This window comes from Ailuropoda melanoleuca, chromosome 1 (assembly GCF_002007445.2).
Source record: "Ailuropoda melanoleuca isolate Jingjing chromosome 1, ASM200744v2, whole genome shotgun sequence".
Taxonomy (NCBI): domain Eukaryota; kingdom Metazoa; phylum Chordata; class Mammalia; order Carnivora; family Ursidae; genus Ailuropoda; species Ailuropoda melanoleuca.
This window is the reverse complement of record NC_048218.1, coordinates 29,053,893-29,059,892: the sequence shown is the minus strand read 5'-3', so window position 1 is coordinate 29,059,892 and position 6,000 is coordinate 29,053,893. Positions and strand designations below refer to the sequence as shown.

The window sequence follows — 6,000 nt, the reverse complement described above, 5'->3', positions numbered from 1 at the left end:
TTATATATATATATATATATATATATTAACTACCAGTAATTATTCAAGATGTCCTTAAAGTTTTTGAAACATTTAAAAAGCTCTGCTTGATTACAATTTACCTAGAGTCACATTATTCAAGTCACCTATACATTTTGCTTTGAGCTAAGCCTATCATTTTTAAGGCCTAAATTCTTGAATGCATAATGATATCCTGGGCCAGAAATAATGAATCTCTTTAACCAAAGTCAAGCTCCATGGTTAGAATAATCACAAAATGGTAATTTTAAGAAGTAGAATTTAAAAATCAACTTTAAGGCCTCCGTTCCTAATTCCATCATTTTCCCTAAATGCTTATCCATTTTTCTTGTCATGTCTCTCAATACACAGTCCCCTCCACCTTACTTTCCACCTGCCACCCATACAGCAAAATATTTGCTAGCCCAGAAAAACCCAGCCCAAGGCAGTACACTGCAGTGCTTTCACCCTACCCCACAGAGTCAGGATGCTCGCATTTCATTTTTAGCACCATGACTCCTAGAGCTATATGATTTTCACAGATTACTTATGGTTTCTGTGGTCTGTTTTCTGGGGATAGTATAAGCTTTTACTTTTGACAGATGTAAAAGAAATTTAAAGGATATATAGATAGAGATGGATACACACACACACACACCCTATATGTATTCTTACCCTTAAAAGGGCAAGATTATATTTAATACTATTAAGTACCACATAAGTGTCAGTCATTATCATGGCAATCCTAGGTCTATTTATTTTTGGATATATTTTTGGATACATGGTTGTCTCTGTCAGTTTGAGCTGCTAAATACATCATCATTTATAGAGTGGCTTAAAAAACAAACTCACTTATCGGAGTTTGTTTGCTTTAAGATTTTATTTATTTATTTGAGAGAGAGAGAGACAGAGCACATGTGGGGTGGAGGGGCAGAGGGAGAGGGAGAAGCAGACTCCCCGCTGAGCAGGGAGCCTGAGGTCAATCCCAGGACTCCGAGATCATGACCAGAGCCAAAATCAAAAGTCAGAAGCTTAACCAATGGAGCCACCTGGGTGCCCCTCGCTTATTCAAGTTATGAAGGCTGAGAAATCCAAGACTAAGTTACCAGCAGATCCACTGTTCCGTGAGGGTCCCCTTCCTGGTCGGCAAATGGCCATCTTCTTGCTGTGGCTTTATATGGCAGAGAGAAGAAAGAGAGGAAGCAAGCTCTCTCCTGTCACTTTTCATAAGGGCACTAATCCCATCATGAGGTTTCCACTCTCATGACCTAATTACTTCCCAAAGGTCCCACCTCCAGGCACCATCATAGGAGGCCTAGGGTTTCAACATATGAACTTGGGGGAGACACAAACATGCAGCCTATAGCAATGGTTTCATTTTCATTAAGTTATGATTTCATCCTCAAGAAACTTGGGCATTTTGAGACTTAGTACTTTCTCAGAGATTGGCTTTAAAAGGCAGAGAACATGGATTCCAGACTCGATTCAGCAGCTAAAGTTATATTGAATTGTGCTTTCAAGACAAAACAAAATATTGGGTTGTCAAAGAAATCACCAAGAGACCTCCATAAAACATGTCCTGACTGATGTGGGAAACAGCAGCAGAAGAAAAATTATTAAATTTCCTTACTACTTACAGCCCAGTGACAAGCCCTTGAATCAGGCAGAGTGACATTCGTCTAGGAACTCAGCTGCCTCTATGTTAATACTTTGCTAAGGGCAAAAGGCAACCTTAGCCTGACCCTCCACCCAGGATCCTGTACGTCTACTTTAACACATAAAAATTCCTTTGGAAACTTCTTTGATCTCTACCCCCCAAGATAAATGCTGGAAATCATCCTTCAAGCATATGACCCACGGATATACACCTGAAGGGTCTTATGACTGAGTTTTTAAGAAACAGTAATAAATGATCTTTCCCAACAATAGCTAGCCCCCTCAGGATCCTGGAAACCTGGTTTCTAAAATACCTGGGAGACTTACACTATCCTTATTTAATCCCCTCACAACATGAGGAGGGCCACTCCTCATACCAAGGTGCAGCTCTTTCTTCCCATGGGTCCTGTCCCTGTACTTTAATAAAACCACCTTTTTGCACCAAAGACATCTCAAGAATTCTTTCTTGACCATCAGCTTCGAACTGTAACATCTCTCCTACATCACTGACTATAAGGACAGGATAAAAATCTCTTGTTGCCAAAAAATGTTTTCATTAGGGTACACTCTCTGCTGAACTTTTTGGGGGAACTCTAGATATCAAGGAGATTAATGTACCAAAATAAACTTAACTGTCATTCATTCAAAGTATTTAACTAGGCTATTCTAGTAGTTAACAAACAGTTCTAAGTGCCTTCCTAGAATTATTCATTGTAGTTCATTTAAGTATTTTCCTGAATCTACTTGTAATGAGAACTGGAAGGGGAGAAATATGAAAACCAACAAACAAACTTGGCAATTTAACTTGTCTTTTCAAAGACACTCTCAAAGGCTCCTATTAGCACCCATTAGCAACCAAATACTAAGTAGCTTCAAGTCTTTGTTAGTTTCTGAAAAAGGAGTTTGAATTCTAGCACTTTCAGAAAGGAAAAAAAACAAAAACAAAAAAACAACTCTGTTACTTCCAGGCTATTTTACAAGACTTGACTTTAATGTAGTCATTAAAAAGAGGCCCAGTAAAAAATCTATGTTGTCTATAAACTTGACCCAGAAGTTTTTTACCAAAGTAAATGATTTTTTTTCCTTGTAGATAATCTTACATTGAACAAAATATAGTCTAACTATAGACTACAAAGTTTAATCTCCCTTTCTCTGTTCCCTGCTCTTAAAATTTCAAGAACACTCAGAGAGTTAATGAAGTTAAGAGTAATCTCTCCAGCTTGGCATCAAGACCTCCCACAGCTACCTTTTCAGTCTAAACACTTACATCTTGCCACCCAACATTCCAAACTAATTACTGCATCTTCTCTGAAAATCCTCTATTTTGGTTTCCATGGGTCCAAAGAGATTGCCTATGGCTTAGATGGGTAAAACCCAGTTAAGTGTAGAAAGGAAGGTTCATATAATTGGCTTAAAAATGACTCATTATCTCTTTATTGAAGTACATATTAGTGCATATAATTTATATATAAAAGTGTTACAAATATAATAAAGCATTTATAATGTACTATATAATTCCTCATGTTTATAAAATAAAAGGAGACTATATACTCAAATATTAAAATCATTATTTTGGTACTAAGATTTAAAAGTGTTTAAATTTTTTTCTCTCTCTTTCTATTTGTCTGTCTCTCCTTGTTTGTTCTTACTGCCTTATTTTTCTAAAAATAGCATACATTACTAAAATAATCAAATGGTTTTGCAGGTAAATTCGGAACCCAACACAAAGCTAGGAAAAGCACTTATGTTTTTTCCACTTCAAGACAATTTAAATCCCTTAAATATTATAGATTACATTAAGTAGAAGAAAAAAAATCTTTAAAAATAAATGCTATTTATAAACTTCAGTTTATTACCAACAAATATTTTATGAATCATACTGAACACTCATGGCATTTATTTATACGTAAATGTCATACATACACACATTGCCTAAAGGAAGACATACATCTTTGCCAAATGATGTGGCTATTAAATACAGAGAGGTACCTGAAGAGATTTCTTGTTCAGGATTTTTTGTCAAATTAACTGATTATATTCTCACCTATAAAGCTCCAGCTCCAACCTGGGTAATCAGCCAGAAGATGGACAGAACCTTCTAGGTAAGAGTTATGATATAACTCATGAAGATGAAATTGTTCTAGAGAATGCATTTCCAATCCTCTATAGAAATTAAGGTCTTCGATTACTATCAGTTATAACTAGTTTAAATGCAATTTCGTGAAGATAATTTCCACTGTGTAGATTTTTATGTAGTTTGAATTCACCAAATCTCTTGATTGGTAGGGTACAACAGAGGGACACACCATGATCAAAATCACTGACTAAGCCTTTTTGGTCACATAGGAATTCCCCAATATGCACAGACTGATTCCCTTTTGGATGGAGGGACAAATAATTTTTTTCAGAAGTAGTATTTATCTCTACAGTAACACTATGGATATTGTCTTTGAAAAACCAGATGATATAGTAACACTACACACACAGATATTTTCTGAAATTCAGATATCTTACCTTTAAATATCCTTTAAGTATTTATAATCTGGAGCTTTTGACATATATTTAATCAAAACTTGGCACAGTTTTTTCAATGCATTCACTTTTACTATAGACCTCAAAGGATGAACCCTCCATTCCCTCGATAAAGAAAAGTTAAAATTGTTCTACTCATAGTTTCACAGTATTATGGAATAACTTTACCAGATAAGTGTCTTCCTTTCCTCTGTTTATCTAATGCTATAAAACAAAATTGACAACATTAAGACAAATGGCATGATGTATTTTTGCTGACTAATTGCAAGATTCAAACTATCCGTCCTCACTGGCAGCTGACAGACTTATATAACTGAGACACTCAACAGCAGCAATCTAATAATGGCAGAGTCTAATAGGATGATTGTGTCCAGAAGACATTTAGCATGGGGGGGGCTGATATCAACACCTGCAAATAGATACGTGTTTAAGTACAAAAAATTAAAAATCAATAATTCTGCATAATTGTGCTCAGTCTCTAGTGGCTATGGTAACTACAACAGTATTACATAATAATTTTAAAGACCAAGTGTTTTATGTTGTTACTCTTTTTCACTACATTGTCATTGGAAGGTGCTAAAGAGGCTTTTTGTAATTTGCTTTTCAAAGATGAAACAACTCAGGAACACTGCAAGGAAGAAATTTATTTAGAGTGAATAAGCCTAGCTTTAGAAGTTTTACTTATTCTTCTGTAATTTTCCCAGAAATTATGAATCTTTTGTGTTTGAGTGGTAACTGAGAAAGAGCACTACCTATCATCATCATTTAGCATAGAGAGATGCAAAGGGTAACCCAGGAAGTAGAGGAGACAAAAATCCCCAGAACTTTCAGTTGGGGGTGGATGGATGCAACTGAGAATGTGAAAACATCTTTAAGAACTTCTCAGGCACAATTTTAAAGCCTTATTGCTACATTTGAAAATACACAATTTTCTTGTTTATTTGGATATCCAAAGGATTAGGTCATTGCAGAATGATTTCATAGTAGTTGACATTTTCAGCATGCTTCTAAACTGAATTAGAGGGGAAAAAAAAGTTCTGAACACAGACAAAATTAGAGCACTTTGACACCTATGACTTGTTCATGCCTTAAAGAAGTATGAAAAAAATCCATGAAATATATAATCTAAAAAATTTATAGTGACATAAAGTTAAATGGTAGATTAATATGTATCACACAACACATTAAATTCCTTTAAAAATTCTACTGATAATTAAATAACTTAGTGAATTGTTATTAACAATTAGACCCTCATAAGGGAAGAACTATATTGTATTACACTCTATTATAATTAGAATCCTGTACAGAATTTATCCTGATGTCATTTTATGGTAAGAATCCAAAAAAACTTGTTGGATTGACTAACAATGGTAACTGAATTAGTGTCAGGTAAGACCTTGGGCATTTTATTGGTCCACAAACATCTAAAATATGATCTAAATAAAACACAGACAATGAAATACAAGCAAAGATTGAATTTAAAAGCTGAATTAAACCATCTGATATTCTTACCCCTTCTAATTTTGCTGCTCTCCTAAAGCATAAATCTCCTTCTAGTCCCTCCAAAACGTTCAATTTTTAATAAAGTAACATCTGGTTTGGGGATGAGGCTATGCTACCTGCTGTTCCCCCACCCCTGCGGGAAAGTGGAAAAGTAAGCAGTTATTCAACATCATTTTTGTTATCCTAGGAACAGCTGTGGTTTTTAAAGTGATAAAGCAGGAGAAATTAAAAATGAGAGTACTTGAACACCGTGTGTGGAATGTACTGTGATATGTATTAAGTTACATTAAAATTAATCTATCCTAATGGAAA

At 35.0% G+C, this 6,000-nt stretch overlaps 1 protein-coding gene across 14 annotated transcripts in view; it reads right to left on the bottom strand.

Annotated features, from left to right (window-relative positions):
* Positions 1-6,000, bottom strand: part of ROBO2 (roundabout guidance receptor 2) — a 1,624,218-nt gene that overhangs the window by 241,980 nt on the left and 1,376,238 nt on the right. The gene's annotated exons all lie outside the window — the stretch shown is intronic.